A 20,852-nucleotide genomic window follows, 5' to 3' on the forward strand; every position below is an offset into this window, starting at 1 on the left:
TTCTGCAACACCTTCACGCACCAGTGGGTGGGCAACAGCCCCCAGAGTCCTCAGGACCCTGACTCTGCCCACCAGTGAGCCAGCACTAGCCCCCGGGCCTCCTCAGGTTCTGCAGCCAATTACCTCAATTACCTCGTGACCCAGCCTGAAGGAGCAGCACCTGGCAGCCTCCGAGCAAGGCGGAGTGTAGGGCCAACCCAGCCTACCAGACAGACCGCCCACAGAGTCCTCCGCCACACAAGGACCCTGGCAGCCTTCATGGAGAAACCCCTAGAGCATATAACATAGGTGAGGAGAGGGGAGTGCACTGCTGGGAGACACAGGACATCTCTCCTACAGATGGCCACTTTTCCAAAGTTGGGAAAGCTACCAGATACATAAAAATACAAACAGCAACTTAGGCAAAATGAGGAGACAGAGGAATGTTTCATAAGTGCTTTTTAGAACTGTTGTGGTTTTGTGGTCCTTCAAATAAAAAGAATGAGAAACATGTTTTCAGCCCCAAAGTGCGTTTTTTTTTTTCAATCACTCCTATCCTGGCCCAAAACAAAATACAACTTTTCTGAACTTTTTCAGTCCAGTGGCTATTTCCTTCTTTTTAAATAAAATCAAGAAATTTATTTTTATTTGGGGTTATCTCTCTGCTATTGACATGTATATTTTTTCCTTCTACTTAAACTGTTTTTAACCTTTTTTTTAGCCTGTTTCCTCTACCAGTCAATCATTCTGAATGTCCATACATCTGTCTTACATGCTTTTTCTGTCACTCTGTACTCTAAAGATCTCATCCATGATGTTTCAATTACCACCTATACCAAGAATACTCATACTTTTTTTTAACTGTTTTTTTTCACTCATACATTGTTATCTGTACTCAGTGTCTTTAAACATGTATTCACTGACCTATGATGTCTGCGCTTGGCTGTCTCAAGTTCAAAATGTCATTTTGAATCTTTAAATTCAGAAAGTCAAAGCTTAGATCTCCTCTTCCTGCCCCGCTGCAGTTTGCTTCGCTGACAAGGGCTATAATTCAGTGGGTGGTGCATCCACACTGCTGATTATACAAGTCAGAAACTGAATCTCCTTGATGCACTCTCTTGTCCAACTCAGCAACACTGTGCTTCTACATAGCTTTCAAATTCATGCATTTTCTCGATATTTACTATCAACCAAATGCTGTAAGATACTATGCTCTCTTACTTGGACTACTACCATGACCTCCTAAGTATTTTACCTACATCCATCCAGTCATTTTTTATCCCACTATGTGTTCTGTGCTATAACCAGAGAAATATTTTTTAAGGCAGATCTTATCATATCCTATCTTTCCTTAAAATACTTCTAATGCATCTAAGGCTCATGGCAAATGACCTCAGTCCTTATCATAGCCTTCAAATTCTGCATGCTTTGCCTTTCTTTACTGCTCCTCGTGCACCTTGCTTCATGCATCCCTTTTGTGCGTGTGGTGGGGGGTGCGGTGGTGATTAGATTTGTTTGTTTTCTGAGGAGGTACTGCGGATTGAACCCAGGACCCTGTGCATGCTGAGCATGCACTCTACCACTTGAGCTATATCCTTCCCCCTATGCCTCCCTTTATTTTCTGTTCTTGGCCTCGGCATTTCTTTATTTACATGGCATACTGCTTACTAATCCTGGGCAAGGAACCCTACTGACTGCCGAATTCTGAAATCCATCACAGTGGGCCCATTCATGCTAGAAAAGGACTCCTCTGATGGTCAACTTGTCTCATGAGTTCCATGACAACTTTTCAGATCTTCCTGACACTTCAGGGTGGTCTAAGGCTCTTCCATCTCACCTCTTGTCTTTCACTCCTTCACTCTGAAGGAGTTTGTGACCTAAGACTCTGACAGCCTTCCTGTCTCTCTCCCCATTCCACCCACCCACTCCATCCCACAGGCATTTCTTCTTACAAAATCTTTGCAGTTTTCATCTATAAATCGCTTTTGTTTCTTGGAGAACTTAAAATAACACAATATTTAATGTCTTTCTCTCGTAGGTCTGGTCTGAAGACTGAGTCAGGATGCAGCAGATAGGAAGTGGCAAGAGGTCCCCCAGCACGGAGAGGACTTGTGCAAGGACAGCGAGCAGGCAGGGACCAGTGGCTCGCGCAGGTGGAGCACAACCTCTTCCTCGTGTGTAAGTTCAAATCCTTCTTATTGAGAAGCATGTTGCACATGTCCTAGGGAGTTTGTGTTCTTTTGCTCATTTCTTTCTCTCTGACTCATTCTTTCTCTACAGGAAAAGTATAGAGAGCTTTGTTCATTATGAAGATAGCCATTCTTGATGGAGCTACGTAGTATTATGCCTTTTATCTTGACCCCATTTTGCAGTAGATTTGACTTGTGGGTTAAATTCAATAGCTCCTTCCTGTTATTGCCTACAAGTGGTGGGTTACTTTGCCCACAACTCAGGGGGCAGTGACATGGGGGACACTAGAGACTGCTCTTATTTCCCATTTGTTCTTTTTTTCTCTTTTAGTATCTCTATTGTGTTAAATACACAGCTTTCTTACCTCTGGTACAAGTTGAATCGCATTATTTTTTTCTTTATGAAACTTCTAATTCATGCATCTAACATTCTCTTTACTGGCTAGTTAAAAAAAGATGAAAATCTTGTAGCCTGCTGTGTTCATAGGCAGTCTCTCCTGCTTTTAATCTCTGCTGATGAATATATATAAGAGGAGACGGCTAACGTGTGAGACACAAAGGGCTTCACAATAGTTTCAGTTCTAAGCTTCAGTTTACTTTTTCCTCACATGTCCTGCTCCAGAAGGATTGATCTGCCACAGGCACTTCTGATGGCATCAGTGTAAATAATTTAAAGAGCTACTGCAAGAGTAATATTCACTCAACAGTAATAATGGAGCACTTTCTGCACGCATCAGACTCTGTGTTCCTCCACTGAACTGGAATCATATCTATGCTCAAAGCTTCCTTTCTGAATCCTACCTCTTTCCACTGCTCTAAAAAGTAGGTAAGATTAGGGTGGCAAATGTAAGTCTAAACTGAATGTAAGTCTGAACGTGAATGCAGACTGTCTTAAGATTTCATCCCTAACATCTAAGAGGTGGGAGTTGCTATTCCCATGTTTAAAATAAAGAATTTTTATATTAAAAAGTCAAGGTTACTCAGTGGTAAATGAGATTTGAACTCAGGTTTTTCAACTGCCAAAACTCCTTCCAGAAGTCAGACTGTGAATACGAATTAACTGGAGAGACAATGACTAGTTAAATCTTACCCCACTTCAAAGCCTCCAATGTCACCCACTTATCTTATTTAATGTAGAATTTAAGGCATTGCCCCATGTGGTCTCAGCCTCACTCCCATGAGTCTTCTTTTCTTTATATTTATTTTTTCCCAGGTTTACTGAGATATAACTGACACATTGTTTAAGTTTAAGGTATGCACTTATGTATGATTGGCTACTCATACATACTGAGAAACGATCACCACTGTAAGTTGGTCTCTCCTCTTCCTTCTATTTATGTCGTGTCCTCCAGGCTGGGTTCCACAGCCAACTGACCCAATACTCATCTCGGAGCTTGTCAAACATACCGTTGCCCAGACATCATATATCAACAATTGATTCACAATCTTGGTGTTGAGAATCAACATTGATAGAAGGTCTTCAGCTGACGTCAATACCTGGTGGGGGATTTGTACTATAGGTTTATAAGATGTTCCCATTGGGAGAAGCTGGTTAAAATATACAGGTGAACTCTCGAGTATTTCTGACAACTGTATGTAAATCTACAATTATCTCAACATAAAAAAAATTTTATATTTAAACTGTAAGGACAGTCCAAATTTACAACAAATCTCTAATTGAGTCTACTGTGTTCTAATGTGAAATACTGAGAGGCTAGGCATGTGTTTAATTAGAGTTCACAAAACTCTGTGGGCTTTGATTCTCTTTTCCTTTCTAACTCAATAGCTTGGAAACTTTCCGCATCTCTTCTCTATCTTAAGATCTGTAATTTTTTGCATTACTTTCTCCCCTCCTCAAAGCTCTAGGGTTCATCAGAAAAACGGTTCCAAACCTCCCACTGAGAGATGATCTATGTGAGATCTTTGTGACGCAGAACACAGAGAACCTCTGGGGCGTTATCTGCTGTGGGCCATCTGGTTTACCCCGTAGGGCTCCTCACCGACAGTCCATAAGGGAGCCTCCTCAGCTGGGGGAGGTCGCCGAGAAGGAGAGAGCAGCAAAGGAGGCAGAGCCACTGGAGCCGGAGACCTCACTCTCCAGTCTTCTCCGTCTCAGGTAGGTCAGCTGGGGACTATGGCGTTAGCCCAGGTGTGTCGCACTGCTGTGAGGACTGCTCCAGATCAGTCCTTCCTGAATTAACTTACTATTTTCTGAGGAAAATCTGAAATTCCAAAGTGTGTATTTCTTTAAATGCAGCCAGGTTCCTTGTGGGCTGAGCCAGGGGCTGGGAGAGTAAACAGCTCCTTAAATGGGCAGAGGACTTACCTGGTGTTTCCTTCAAGTCTCTGTGAGGCCTTCGGTTCACATGTATGTCATATTGATCCTGTGGGTTGGGAAAAAGGAAAAAGGGAGCAGTCCACTGTAATCAGGAACCTAGGGGAGTGGAGCAGTTCATTTATCTGTAAGGAACTTACACTTGGAAATCAGCAGTTTGTCCTTGTGCCGTGTGTTATAAACATTCCTGTGTGTTTCTCCTACAGACTTGATAAAATGTCTCTCTTATCATGGATCAAAGTTATTTTCATCATTGCCTTGGCATTTCCTCTTTATTCTGGTAAGTCAGTTTTCCAGTCTGCGTGAAATGTTTCCCATATCTTAGAAAACGCAGGAAACAACTTCTGTAATCTAGGAATGAAGGAGCTTGTTTTTTATTGGGTTTGTAGACCATAAACTGATAAAGTGAAAAAAGGGCACGTTACAAATGCCTTTTTAACATTGCATCAGAGGATGCCTTTTCCTCGTTTCCCATTTTGGACAAGTGGAGATAGAGTAGCGGGTTAGAACTTTGCTCTTTGTTCATCAATGACTAAAGAATATTACCTAATTATTTTTTTTCTTTTTGATGGCCAGATTGTTAAATGCAAACTACGAAGAGGAATGATTTTTTTCTAGGTTTGGAATTGCTTCATATTCTGATTTTTTGATCACCCACTCTGAGTCCCCTAAGACAAGCTTTTGTCTAAGGAGAGAACACATTGACACATCTGGCAAAGTATCTCTCTCGAAGCTCAAGGTAGACCATGAATTTGAGAATAAGGCATCTGTGGGCTATAAGACAGACGCACACATTTAGATCACAGTTCTAACTCACCAAGTACTAATTGATTCCTTCATATTTAAGTGATATGCTCTAAAGCATTGTCTTATCTGTCTAGGATGTCTCATCTATAAAAATGGGAAGAAAAACAGTGACATCTTCAGAGAAGGATGTTAGGGGTTTTAAAAACACATACAATTCATTTTCACAGAGTTAGAATAATTGGGAATTTAAAAATATTTCCAAATTTGATATTGTTTTGTGAATGTTTTGTTTTGCTAATGACATGAAGGGCTTGCCTCATTACTGGGAGGGTCTTGAGTAAGCAATTTGCATAGATTTCTGCTACTAAGAAATAGCTGTATTTACTAAAGACGATTCTTCTACCCCCTTTCCTCCTCTTCTCCCTCCTTTCTCCCCTTCCCCTCCTCCTCCTTCCGTGTCCTCCTCCTCTCTTTCTCCTTCTTCCTCTTCTTCTCCTCCCCCAGCCCCTCCCCTATCTTCTCTGCCTTCATTTTTAACTTTTCCATCTATGTGTTGGTTGCAGAAACCTCTTTTGCATCTGTATCAGAATTCAAACTTCCGGTAAGTTAATCCTGATGGAGGTTGAAAAAGCTAAACCAGTTTTCTATATTATACATTTTGTTTTGTGGGGGAGGTAATTAGGTTTATTTATTTACTTATTTATTTTAATGGAGGTACAGGGGATTGAACCCAGGACCTCATGCATGCTAAGCATGTGCTCTACCACTGAGCTATACCCTTCCCCTCTATAGTATACATTTTAATAGCAAAATTCATAAAAAATGTACAACAGAGGTCTTTCAAAAAACAAAAAGAAAGTGTTAGTATTACATTAAATTCCAAAAAAACATAGAAACTTAGTCATGTGAAGCCGTTTGTCATTATCTAGACAACATAAAAATGTGCATATCCCATTACACAAAAATTTAATTAATGGGCATAAGTGTTGTGTCATACAAACATCTGACACAGAGCGGAGGGTGTTTACAGTAGAAGTGTTCATCTCAGCAAAGCAAGAGAAAACAGAATCAATCTAAATCTACATTTAAGGGTGGATAATATAATGATAATTTCTATATACCCACATAGTATAATATTACATAAAGGTGAAAAGTTAAACTACAGTTCTAAATTCCTGAATAAACATAGTCACAAAGAATTTTCAAAAGCAGATGAGGTAAACGTACACAAAGTATTGTTTATGTCAATTACCAGTACTGTCAACATTAAACAAGTTGCACTTATAGCTGCATATATGTATGCACACACACAGACTTAGTGAAAGTATCAAGACAGGGAATGAGAAATAGAAAAATTCCACTTCATGATTTCTTCTTGAGTTTGGAAGGAGAAAAATCTAAAGGGAAGTGAAGATGGTGGTCACTAAATTACAATGACACGTTCTGTGATCTCTTTAAAAAATCATACCAGGTTTATAAAAACATTGGTAAAATTTTATTTTTTAAGTGGGATTTCTGTTTTATAAATTTTAGTGTCAGTGCTTAAAACTACTTATAGACTGTATTTTTCTAAAGTTGATGTCTGGCCCTTCATATTAAGATTAAGCAAAATTTTACTGAGACTTTCATTCCCTGAGAAAGTTTATATTGTCTCTCTATGTTTAACAGCCAGACTGTAAACTATATACAGGAGCTTGCACCAGCGAATATGTTCCACTCTGTGCAACGAACGCAAAAACTTATGACAATGACTGTCTGTTCTGCCGTGAAAAGATGTAAGCACACAGTATAAGTATTTGGTCTTCCAAGGTATGAAGAAATCATCACAAAGTGATAGGAAAATCCTTGTTGCTGATAACCAAGGCTCAACATACATAGAAAATTACTAAGACCTCTGTAAAAAATTAGAGGCCACTCTTGTTCCTTTCCCTGAAGTTCTTGTTTCTGAAAGTAATTTTGTATTTGAGCTCTCATTATAACTTTGTTTGATATTGTACAAATGTGTAAATCAATTAATTTAACCTAATTATGTGTCACTAATGGCAGGCTAGCAACCAATACAATGTAATTCTGAAGCCCAGATGCAGAATGATAGCTCTCTATGGTGGCCGTGTAATTGACCCTTGCAGACTTCTAGCTGAAGGAAACTTAGGACCAAGGCCATTCATGCTAAAAAGGGACTCCTCTGATGGTCAGCTTTGTCTCACAAAATCCATGACAGCCTCCAAATCTACATTGGAGAGCAGGACACTGTGGAGTACCTCCATCTAATCTCATTTCCTGTCTCCTTCATCCTGAAGGAGTGTGCAGTTTAAAGGTTCACCCAGCCTTCCTACCTCCCTCCTTATTCTCTCTCATAGGTGTTTCATCTCACAAAATCTTTGCACATTTAATCCCTTAAATTGACATCTGTTTCTGGAGAACTGCTGAGAACATCTCCAATCTCTCCACTCTTAGATCTGGGTGGGTCCCAAGACTGAGACAGGACTGAGCATGTAGGAAGAGTCAAGTGACCCCACAAGGGGACAGGACATGTGCCAGACCCGAGGAACAAGCCAAGTCCAGCTGCTTCTGGAAGTGGAGCACAGCCTCTCCATGCTATTCCACGTTCACATCCTCCTTTTTAAAAAGGTTTCCAGTGTCTCTGTGTTTAGACACTGCAACACCCCAACTATATTCTGTATGCATGGTATCTACATTTTTGCATCATAGAAATGAGTTCAGTCTGTGCAATGGATGGTCAGACTTAAAGCAATGAATGTAGTTTCCTCTGTGATAGAATCCTGGGAGTTTAAAATTCTCCTTTTTAAAAATAGTATTTTTATTTCAGAATAATTTAAAATTTACAGAAAAATTTCAAAGATAGTAGCAAGTTTTTGTGTCTTTTATCCAGTTTCTTCTAAGGTTAACACCATGTAGAACCCTGGCACACTTGTCAAAACTAAGAAGTTAACATTGGTATGTCACTGTTAATGAACCAACAGAATTGTTTGGAGTTGATCAGTTTTTCCATGAATGTCCTTTGTAATATTTCTTTAAATGTAATGTACTTTATTTCTTCCTTAAAACTCTTTAATTTTTTTCTCTGTCTCTTTCTTTCCTTATAGAGAAAACAATGCCAACATTGATTTTCACCATTTTGGTGTATGTTGAATATTGACGAAGCTGCACACCAATATGGCTTTTTTTGTAATCATGTTTTGTGGCGCCTTCTACAGGCAATTAGAGTCTTCTCAATCAGAGCCTTAAATTCATAGCTGATCAGGTAAATCCTATGGAACAGAAGCTAGATTATAAAGCATTCAAAGTTTTTCTAACTTCCTGTGATTTTCAGGATTTTGATTCTCTGTGTTCAGTTACTCAATGATAGTTTAAAAAATGAATGTCTTAATTGAAAGTTTGATAACATAAAAGCTAATTTAAGATAATAAATATTTCACTCATTAAAATGTTAGAAATGATGTTATCTTTATTAAAATGTCCTTTCTTTGACTGGATAGTGAGTTAAGACATGTGCATACTTTTGATAACTATAATCAAAACAATATTTTCAAAAGCAAACAAGTAATACATTACTCAGTGTTTAACAGAAATAGATTCTTGGGCTTCTTCCTGTCCTAAAGAATCAAATTCTCCAAGAAAGGGGGTCTAGGAAATTGAATTCTAATAAGCACCTAAGGTTAATGTTACGATCACAAATGTTTGGCAATGAGAACGTTAGTTAACTAATTAATTGGCACTTAAATTTTGTAATTCAATTCATTGGAGAACCTATTCAAAGATACTGTAAGATTTCTGAGGCTTGGGGAGAATGTATCATATCATTTCCCTTCTCTCTCATAAATAAGCCAAAAGGTAGTTGAGTGATGTTCAAATGCTAGATGGCACTGCTTTCTTCAGCCGAGACTGTCCATTTGTGGGGTAAGCGTGATGATGCGATGAAGGATTTCTGTTTCTTTTCATCTCCCAACTAACAGGAAGCAGCCATTAGCTGAGTGGCCTAGAGCTCATTTAAGCTCTATTTTAATGACAGAAATGTAGATTGATGCCTGGAAGACAAGTACAGTCTGCCATATATTATCGGGCATGATCTCTTTTGGTAAAATATTTCATATTTTTATTGAAATGTATGATTTACGTAGGGCCTTCTTGTTTAAATTCTCCAATATTAATTCTTAATGAACATATATCCATTGGAGTGTACATTTTTGGAGTCATGTTGTAAAATAAAGCATTCAGCTGGTTTCATGACCTATTTCCTTGTGGAGGTCTTGTAGGAAAAATACTCCAAAAAGCAAATCAAAATCAAAATGAGATAGCACTTCCACCCATTGGAACGACTACTATCAAAAAGGCAGAAAATAACAAGTGTTGGCAAAGATGTGGAGAAACTGGAACCCTTGTGCACTGTTGGTAAAATGTAAAACGGCGTAGCCACTATAGAAAACAGTATGGCAATTCCTTAAAAATTTAAAAATAGAAATAGAATAGAATTACCATATGACCCAGTAATTCCACCTCAGGACATACACTTAAAAGAACTGAAACCAAGACCTTAAAAAGACATTTGTATACCAGTGTTCATAATGGCACAGTAGCCAAAAGGTGGAAAGAACACAAGTGTCCATCAACAAATGAACAGATAAATAAAATGTAGTATATATATACAATGGGATATTATTCAGCCTTAAAAGGGAAGGAAATTCTGACACATAACACAACATGTACAAAATTGAAGACATTATACTAAATGAAATAAGCCAGTCATCAAAAGACAAATAATGTATGATTCCACTTGTAGTCAAAGCCGTAGAGACAGAAAGTAGGATGTGGTTTCTTGGGGCTTGGGGAGAGGGAGATGGGTAGTTGTTTAATGTGTACAGAATTTCAGTTTTGCAAGATGAAAAGAGTTCTGGAGATTGGTTGTTCAACAGTCTCAATGTAGTTAACACTAATGTGCACAATGAACTCTGCACTTAAAAACAATTAAGATGGTAAATTTTATATGTATTTTACCACAATTAAAAATTTTAAAACTCTGCAGTGAACACTGGTACATTCATACATGTATTATTTTATTTTTATTACAAATTATATAAAAATATTATATAAAAATAATGCCATTTGCGGCAATATGGATGGGCCTAGAGATTATCATACTAAGTGAATTAAGTTAGACAAGGACAAATACTATATGGTATCACTTATATGTGGAATCTAAAATATGATAAAAATGAACTTATTTACAAAACAAACAGACTCACAGACACAGAAAGCAAACTTACGGTTACCAAAGGGGAAAGGAAGGTGACAAAGTAGGAGTTAGGGATTATACAGACTACAAACTACTACACATAAAATAGGTATATAACAAGGTCCTACTGTGTAGTACAAGGAACTATATTCAATCTTGGAATAAACTATGATGAAAAAGAATACATGTCTGTATAACTGAATCACTTTGCCGTACACCAGAAACTAACACAACATTGTAAATACACTATATACTTCAATTAAAACTGAAAAAAAGAAAATCATTTGTACATCTTTGCCAAAAGCGCATTAGCAATGGAAGAAATGCCACATTTAAAAAGTAAAAGCTGATAAAGCAACAACAAACTATTTGATGGAAGCACTTTTTAAAACCTGTATGATCATTGTCATTCCAAGGAATCTCAAATGGCCTAATAAAGTTCTCAGATGTTAAAAAAATATATATATATAAAAACCTGTTATGTATCAAGTCTTAGGTAAGATGCTAGGGAAAAGCTGTTGAGCAAAAGTAGATATAATTCTGTTTTCTAGGAACGTCCAGTGTACTGGTTAAAATTATCTATTGTCAACAAAAGCTCTATAAAGAAGCTTCCCACGTGTTATCTTAGTTCTTATAAAAATCTTATTAGGTACACGTTGGGTTTAACTTTTAGCCAATAATGAAAATAAGAAACTGGGAATTTAATAATACTTAGAACTTGACATTTCGGTAATAAAAAGTAGTTTTAATATGAAACTTGTTATTTTACTGCTTTTTAAACATCGTTATTTTGGTATTTACATGCCCAAAACAACCATTTTTCAGTGTAATACAATGATTTTTGTAAACATACAGAGATCTACAACCATCACAATTCAGTTTTAGAACATTTACATCATCCAGTAAAGGTCTCATATTTTAGACCATTTAGACTATTGATGGTCTAGCCAAATGCAGAACAGTTACTGAGATGTAAGAGTCAGTATGTGTGACATCTAAAGGCAGGTTTGGTGATTATGCCTCTGGTATGTACAGAGATGTCAGAGTTCTGAAGAATAAATCCCTTTTCAGAGAGGGCAGAAATAAATGAACCATGCCATGGTACAGGTACAAAGAGGAAGAGATCACTGGTGCATTTATCTGAATAATTAAAATATAATTAAAATTCAAGATGACTTCAATTGAAATACTTCTTTATGAGGCTCTATAGGGCTAGTTCTTATTCTTCTATCCAATCAGATGATGAGATAGTATGTACACCTGTTCACAGTTCCCTGTTTAGGCAAAGGCATTCAGCTCATCACCACAGAAACCCACTTGGGACAGCCTGTCAGCTCCTTAACCTCATAAAAGAGTAATATTGTTTAGTAAAATTTACTTTTATTACCATAATAGTGTATTTTAGTATATTTACAATCCTAAGTCCTAGTTCCTTATTATCAAAAAAAAGGACTTAATTACACATCACTCACATTTCCATGAAGACTAACAAATGCACAGAACCTTAACATAGTTTTTGAAATACAAAATAACATCTTATTTCTCTTCACTGCTTAAAAAAAAACCTTTAATAAAATGTCAAGCAAGCTTTTTTTGTACCACCCCTACTTAAAAGCAAAAAATAAAGCATAAAGCAAGAAAGGCAATGTTCAAATACACTGAGATAAGATGGTTCATGGGTTTTGCTTTCATGATTTAAGATAGAACTTCAATAATCTACAATTTTAGGTACTACTTAATTACACCTAACTACATATCTATGAGGACTGGAGAAAATAACACGTCTGTAAACCGTTACCATAGTTTTGATGATAAAAGATACTTTATTAGTAAGAAATTCCGTTCCCTGGTTAAAACACAAACACACACACACACTTTAAGAACATTTCAAACCACCTTTTTTTTGGCATCAACCTTTCTTATAAGCAAAGCACCCAACATACCACAGCAAGGGCAAAGCTTTAATAGGCTGAGATACGTTGAGTCATAGGATTTACTTTGATGATTTGGAATAAGATGGAACTCAAATAATCTACAGGAGAAGACACTTACTATAGGACTCAATACTATCACTTTTGGAACAACAATTTTATATTCCTGGAAATAGAAGTAATTTTCTAACATCGGTTTTCCCTCAAGAGTTTGTACAGGACTGTTTCTCATTTAACTATAAATAAATCTTTGAAGTATTCATTGTGTTCTTTCAACCGCTTATAGGTCTGACAGTGACAGAACAAGAACTCACAGGAGACATTACATTTTTGCATGGTTAATGTTTTTTATTTAGGAGATCATTGTTTTCATAGAAAATGATTTATGCCCTATGTTTTCTAAAGCAGGAAATTCATTCAAATCACACAGAGTCAGAAATACTGAATTCAAGAATCCTGAACTTTAATATCAAAAGGAGTGTACAGGTCACATGTCATGCGTGCTGAGTTTCCTCACCCTACGCAAAAACCGTGGAAATACCCTTCAGTGAAACAGGAAGAGTAAGAGGAATCATTTCACAGAGAAAGCTATATCAAGGAATCAGTAGGGGAAAAAATGACTAAATTTAATTTGGCCACCACATTTTCTAAAAAGAAAAAAGAGAAAGAAAACAGGTACATTAGAAATCCTGTATGAGGCACACGTGTTTTCCCCAAATGAGAATTTTTGTTGAGGAGGGTATAGCTCAAGTGGTAGGGCACACGCTTAGCATCCATGAGGTCCTCGGTTCAATCCCCAGTACCTCCACTGAAAAACCAAATAAATAAATAAACCTAATTACCTCCCCTCTGCAAAAGCAAATTTACTTAAAAAAAAAAAAACGATTTTTGACTGAAGTACTCAGCTTGGCAGAATCTATTGTCTGAAGGGCCAGGCCCCACCCAGGTCCCATGCCCAAGCTCAGCAGCTGTCCTTTGTCTTTCCTAAGCCAATGAAACCATGCTTGCTTACTCTATAAAAGCTCACCTTTTGACCTGAAAAGTGTTTGTAAGAAGCAGCAGCCTTCTCTGCCTCAAAATAAATTGACATTGTTGCCTATCTAATCTCTGTCGAGTCTGGGAGTTTTCTGTCTTGGAGCCCACTGTCTTGATTCCGACCTGGCTCTCCGTGCAGACTCCGATGGCTTTACTCATCCCTATGTGCACTGGGGAACTGCGCCCTGGGGCAGATGCTCCTGAAGCTTATCTCACAGGCTGGCTGATCCTCTAACCAGGCTCTGAGTCTTTTCTGACCCTCAGTTCCCTCTGCAGGCGTCCCTCTTGCTTCCTATCCCACCTGTGGAACAGGAGGACCGACACTCTGCGGCCTGCTTGCTGGGCCTACAGTGTCTCTACCGGTGCTTCTCCAGCTGTGACAGTCCTCCTGCTGAATTTCATTTCCCTGAGGTTTCTTTCTCTAGTATTGTCTTCCTTCTTATCCCGCTCCCAGTTCCTGAGCACCCAGAGCTCATTGATCCAATCTCTGAAAGCCATGATATTTTGAACCAATCTCCACAGGAAGGAAAACTGTGTTTTTTTCTATTGCTAGATTCACACTGGAGTGTCTAGGAGATTCTATCTTTAAATAAGACATAACTGAATACTTTATTGTGATCAAGAGAGGGCATGAAAATCCAGCCTAATTCAAAGTTAAGAGAATAACAGAATTTCTGAAATTTAGTTCCAAGTACGATGTTTACAGCACAGGCCTGCTTTATATTGTTTCATTCTACCTCTAGTCACTTTGTCTTTCCTGGGTGGTTTGTGATTATGCATGAATAAAAAAAAAGTGTGGAGAAAAGCTAAAAGACATATGCCATGCAGATAGAAATGAAAAAATATTTTTGTAATGAATATATTATCTTAACGTAATAAAGAAAAGCCAAACATTGTCTTGAGGTGAAATGATTCATCCATGACTACTGTTGTTAACAGCTTAATTAAATTTCATTCATTTAACTAATTTGGATGTGTTGATAAATGAGAATAATTATAAAGATAGCCCCACAACAAAATTCTTCAGAAATGGTGATTCCTTTACACTGATACAGCTTTTGTGCCAAGTTCTTTATGTGGGTTTGAGTTAATGGCAGCACTGACTATCCTAGGATTGTTAAATGAGGCATTAATATTGAAGAGAAGCATTAGTATAAAGATAAAGATACAAACTGTTTCTTACCCAACTTCACTGCGAAAAGCACATGCATTGTTGTATGTGTTGCCATCTGGTCCACAGACAGGAAAGTATTCATTCATGCAAGTCATCGCTGTATCTTCAAACTTGTCACAGACAGGCTGTGAAGTCAGAGACATTTTAAGATAGATAATAATAATAACAATATGAATAGCATCTGCCACACATGGTGAACATACTGATGTACAAAACTTAGTCCTTTCTTGATTTAATATTTGACTCTTCAATTTGAGTTCTAATTTAAATATTGTAATTTTAATATCAGAATACCTCTTGGCACATATAAAGGGCTCTGTGAATACTTTGAGTGAATAAATGAAAGTAGCTAGACCACAAGTTCTATTCATACCTCTTTATTTTCTTTTCCACTAATCTATTCTGAGCTACTATCGCCTCTTGCAGGACAATTACAGTATCTAAGTGGTCTGAATACAGCCACTTTTAATTGCTCCCACAAGTTTGTATTGAATCCCTGCATCTTTGCTAAAAACACTGCCCATTTTTTCCTAGGATCAACATGCAAAGCCTTGACTTCCTATGAAACTAAATATCCATGGCTCTCATCTTGCCCCTTATTTTCCCAGCACGTATGTAACACATCACTTCCCATTACACACTTCCTCCAACAACCCAGCTCTAGCCCAATCTTGCTATCTCCTGCCTCTGATCAAAAATATGGCATCGTGCTGTTGGAGAAAATAGCATATACAATCATATATTCTGATGCTATAAAAATTCCAAGTTTTCATTGTTAATCATCTGAATGACAGTTTACAGGATGTATTTCCAAACTTGTTGACATTCCAAAGAATACCTGTGCAACCAGAGCATAGATTAATAACAACAACAACAATAATAATGATTCATTTTTTGACAAGTAATCATCTAAAATAGGATAAAGAATATTATTCTTTGTAAAAAAAAATATGATATATGTATTTGTGGTAATGTCTCTCTGTCACCTGAACTAGATATTAATATGCAAGAAAAATTCAAAAATTACATCTCAATCAATATACATTCATTTATGTCTGCTGTGAATCTGACTACATTTCACACACTCTTATGTAGTAGTTTATATAACTCTAACAACAACTCTGTCAAAAGCAGGTAATCTCCTCACTTTGTAGATGAGAACATAGAAATATAGTAAGAGCATGAACTTACACGAAGGCATTCAGTATATTCAAGGAGTAGAACCTGTAATCAAATTCCTTATATATAAGCCCAATATACTTTAAAAGCGCTCCCTGCATCATCCATTGATGAGCATGAGCAGCAGCAAGAAAAATTATCAGGATCATCAGTAAGGTCCCTATTCATAGTTGGCCCAATATTTGACAACTGCTGAATGAGTCAAAGTTTTCCACTGACTAAGAAAAATTACTCACCAGGGAAAACAGAAAATGACAAAATGAAGAAAGAAACAGACCTTATCATTTGAAAGAAAGCCATTTTGTCTTCTAGTGAACTGGCAATGAGGCTCTGGGAAAGGAAATGAGTAGAGAGTAGTTTGAAAAGACACAAATCCTTGTACTGGTTGATCAGTGGACAGTGAAGGAGAGGCACCAGGGCTACTTCCATGAAGGATCCTTACCTCAAAGGAGTATCTCTGCTAATTTAACCATCTCTACACTTCCAGTTAGAAGAGTCCCTCCCTTTGGTTCAGTCTCCATGAACACTTCAGGAAGAATAAAAATATTCTATTTTTATTACTATTCTATTGCTATTTCTATTATTATTATTATTATTAAATATAAATCTGTAGATTTTTTTGTAGATGCTGTTTATCAGGTTGAGAAAATTCTCTTTTATTTCTAGTTTGCCGGGGTTTTTTTAAAAATCAAGAATAGATTTTGGATTTTGTCAAATTTCTTTATTTTCTGAGATGATCATACTGTTTTTTTTGTTTGATGTTTGTTACTATGTCAAGTTACTTTGATTTAAAAATGTTAAATACAATTTGCATTTGGTAATAAATTTCACTGTGTTGTTTTATATATTGTTAGTTTCATTTTTTTATTTTGTTTGAATTTCTGTAATCAATGATCATGAAGAATATTTTGTATGTAGTTTTCTTTTCTTATAATGTCTGTATGGTTAGATGTCAGTTTAACTGACTTCAGAGAAAGATGTGGAAAGTGTTTCTTCCACTTCAGTATTCTGCAGGATTTTGTTTTGAATTGATAGTATTTCTTTATTATCAGTTAGGAAAATTTTTCTAATAACATTTTCTAGGTAACTCTAAGTATTTTCCTTAGAAGTTCCTTACCTGAAATTTCAATTTATTTAATAGGTATAGGACTCTTCAGTTTGTATATTTCTTGTGAGTGACCTTTGGTATTGCATGTTGTTCAAGAAATTTGTGCATTTCTTTTTCATTTTTTTACCTTTTCTTTACCAAGTTTATTGAAATACAGTTGACATATGACATTTGGTTAAGTTTAAGGTGTACAGTTTGATGACTTGATACATTTATATATTGCAAAATTGACTATCACAATAGGGTTAGTCAACACCTTCATCACTTCATATAATTACCATCTCATTTTTGTGCTAAGAACATTTAAGATCTAGTCTCTTAACAACTTTCAAGTATATAATACAGTATTGTTAACTACAGTCACCATGCTATACATTAGATCTTCAGAACTGATTCACCTTATAACTCGAAGTGTGTATCCTTTGACTGACATCTCTTTAATTTGCTAACCCTCCCAACCCCTGGTAACCACCATTCTACTCTCTTGTTTCTGTGAGTCCAACTTTTTTTAGAATCTACACATGATTGATGTCAAACAGTATTTATTTTTCTGTGTCTGACTTATTTCACTTAGCATAATGCCCTCAAGGTTCATCCACATTGTATTAAATAGCAAAGAACAGGATTTCCTTTTTTATAGCTGAATAATATTTGTAGATAGATAAACTACATCTTCTCTAGCCATTCATCCACTGATGAACACTTAGGTTGTTTCCAAATCTTGGATATTGTGATATCTCATTGTAGTGTTGATTTATATTTCTCTGATGATTATTTATGTTGAGCACCTTTTCATGTACCTGTTGGTCATTTGTATGTCTTTGGAAAGATGCCTATTCAGTTAATCAGGTTGTTTGGGATTTTGTTCTTGTTATTGAGTTGTATGGATTCTTATATATATTTTGGATATTAATCCCTCATCAAATAAATGGTTTGCAAATATTTTCTCCCATTACATAGGCTGCATTTTCATATTGTGGATTTTCATTTTGTGTTCACATGGTCCCCCCAGAACCTGAGTTCTCTGGTGGTGTTTGGGAGCCTGAGTTCACAGAGGTCCCCCAGAACCACGGGGACTGGCCACGGCTTGGATGTGCCAGGAGCTTGGGTTTGCTGGAACCCACGGGGAGCTGCCCGGTGTCGTGGGGAGCTGGATAGTGCTGAGGTGAGGCAGGAAGTGGTTCACAGGAATCCTGTAGCGGTCTGGTGCCATGGGACATGCACAGGGTGGGCCCGAAACCTAAGGGTCACTGGAGCTGCCTGTGGCTTTGGGCCTGAGTTCACGGGAGCCCACTAGGAGCCTGAAGTCACAGAAGTTACTTGGAGCCCCGGATGCCACTGGTGGCCGCTGGCGCCAGAGCGGGCCAGGAGCCTCAGTTCACACCGGTCCTCTGTGAGCCGATGAAGCTGCCTGGACCGCGGGAGCTGCCTGGGGCCATTGCAGGCGGCGGGGTGAACCAGGGACCTGAACCAGGGGGAGCTTACCAGAGGCCTGGACGCCACTCTGCGGTCGGGAGCCAGTGATCACCGGGATGAGTCACGGGCCTTGGGTTCATGGGCGCTGACCAGCTCCGGGCGCTAGAGTTGCCAGGTGCCTGGAGCAACCGGGCCGCGTTCCCAGGAGCCTTTGGGAGGCGCAGCCGCAAACGCCGCCTGCAGCCGTGGGCGGGGCCTGGGGCGGTTGGAGGAGGCTGGCGTCCAGGTGAGCCTGTTTATGTATTCAGCACAGCCCGCCGGGCGCTTGGCGCCGAGGGGCCCGTGGAGAAGGCAGGTAAGAGGGTAAAGGGCCAAGGGGGGGGGGGGGGGGTGGGGCTGGGGTAGGGAGACAGTTGGGTGAGCCGGTTTCTTGATTAACGGAATCCCACTGGGAAATGGGTACCCAGGATGCGCCTTCGGGGCTGGTGGAGCTGCCTGCGGTCCTGGAGCAGACCGGCGCTGGGGTGAGGAGTGGAGCAGGGGGACACCTAGGGCTGCAGGAATCGGCCAGGTGCTGGGGCGGGCCAGCCCTGGGGTCCGCAGTGAAGTCGGGTACAAACTTGACTCGGCTTCTCCCGTGGACTGCCTATATTGGGAGAGGAGTAATGGGCCTAGTATGAATCTAACTTTCCTACACTGCTCAGTGTGCGTCGTTGCTTCGCACTGTGCTTCACCCAGGTGTTGGCAATCCCTCACCTGGAATGCTAAACTCCTGTGAAAATATTGTTCGTGTGTAGTTCGTTATTCAAATTGATGTTTCTTGGCTGGAGGTGTTGGGTGGGTGGAGGGAAGCAGAAGTTTCTACGCCGTCGTTTTGATGAAATACTGTGCGCCGAATCCTCTATCAGGGCTATGCCTCACTGTTACTGGGAAAATGTCAGTTAAATTCTCTATTCCCAGCATTTCTGCGTTGATTCCTTGCTGTTCTTGAGGGATTAATGAGGTCAAGAATAATAGGCCTTCCAAATGTGTCAGATAAGGATGCAGAATCGGAGGTGGGGGGCGGAAGTTAATCTGCTGAAGGTGGGACTCTTTAAAGACAATTCTTGGATCTCCCGTCATTTGTCCACTAGGGGATGACCGAGTATTAGTGATAGAGTTGGCTGTCCTCAAGTATTTCTATTTTATTGCCTCATTCTAATTAGCAGTCAGTGGACATGAAATGGCATCTCTATCATTAATGAACAAATTTACTCTTTTTCCTTTTTTGTTATTTTTCAATTTCTCTGGTGAACAGTTTTACTGGACCATGTGTTAATCCTTTGAGTTACCAGAAGATGTCGAAAATAGTGAAATTAATCACTGGAATGTATTTTTTGTCAACTTTGTGATCCCTGAATTTGTAATTTTTTATAATTCCTGACTCTAATGACCTTTTTCATCCCAGGATGTTTCTATCTTCCTCATTACTTAGATCATTAGCTTTTTTTGAGTTGAAAAGACTACTGCATTTAGAGGGTAGAGATGAGGCTACTCTTTCAATTTATGTAATGAAGCAATTTGCCTGACTCATCTTGCATTTCCAGACTTTATTTTCTTAGTTTGTAAATCAGAATAACTAGACTGAATGATCTTTCTCAGCTCAGTTAAACCCTGATGATTTGATCTGTTGGTTACAAACTGTGTCATACAGTATCAGGAGTAAATTCTTTTTTTTTGCTACTGAGTTGTAGGAGTCCCTATACATATATTGGATATTAACCCCTTATCAGATACATGATTTGCAAATATTTTCTCCCATTCCATAGGCTGCCTTTTTATTTTTTGATGGTTTCCTCTGCTGTGCAGAAGCTTTGTAGTTTGATGTAGTCCCACTTATTTCTGCTTTTGTTGCCTTTGCTTTTGAGGTCAGATCCAAAAATGTAAGACCAACATCAAGGATCTTAAATCTGTGTTTTCTTCTAGGATTTTTATGGCTTCAGATCTTTTATGTGACTCGTTAATCCATTTTGAGTTCATTCTTGGGTAAAGTATAAGATAGGTGTTCAATTCCATTCTTTTATATAAAGCTGTCCAGTTTTCCTGACCCTATTTTTTAAAGGGAGACTGTTCATTCCTCATTGTATATTCTTAGCTCCTTTGTCTAAATTAATTGACCATATATGCATGGGTTTATTTCTGGCCTCTCTATTCTTTTTCATTAGTCTATGTGTCTGTTTTATTCCCATATCATACTGTTTTGATTACTATAGCTTTGCAATACATTTTGAAATCCAGAAGTGTGATGCTTCCAGTTTTGTTCTTCCTCAAGATTGCTTTGGCTATTTGGGGTTTTTTTGTGGTAGCATATTAATTTTAGGATATTTGTTCTATTTCTGTGAAAGATGCCATTGGGATTTTGATAGGAATTGGATTGAATATGTGGAATATTTATTGCTTTGGGAGTATGGACATTTTAACAATATTAATCTTTCCAGTCCATAAACACAAAATATCTTTCCATTT

At 38.2% G+C, this 20,852-nt stretch overlaps 1 protein-coding gene across 3 annotated transcripts in view; it reads right to left on the reverse strand.

The window, feature by feature from the left end:
- The window catches only part of LOC105097008 (uncharacterized), a 269,473-nt gene that overhangs the window by 144,184 nt on the left and 104,437 nt on the right, over positions 1 to 20,852 (reverse strand). Inside the window, exons 10-12 of one of the 3 annotated variants that reach the window (XM_064484423.1) lie at positions 14,654 to 14,769; positions 4,495 to 4,552; positions 3,457 to 3,665 (exon numbers count right to left, since the gene is read on the reverse strand). The gene's annotated coding sequence lies outside the window, so the exon portion shown is untranslated. Of the gene's footprint in view, positions 1 to 3,456; positions 3,666 to 4,494; positions 4,553 to 12,722; positions 13,244 to 14,653; positions 14,770 to 20,852 lie in introns of those variants that run through there. The other 2 variants (XM_064484421.1, XM_064484422.1) reach the window with 2 other exon arrangements.

This window comes from Camelus dromedarius, chromosome 3 (genome assembly GCF_036321535.1).
Source record: "Camelus dromedarius isolate mCamDro1 chromosome 3, mCamDro1.pat, whole genome shotgun sequence".
In the NCBI taxonomy this organism is placed as follows: Eukaryota; Metazoa; Chordata; class Mammalia; order Artiodactyla; family Camelidae; genus Camelus; species Camelus dromedarius.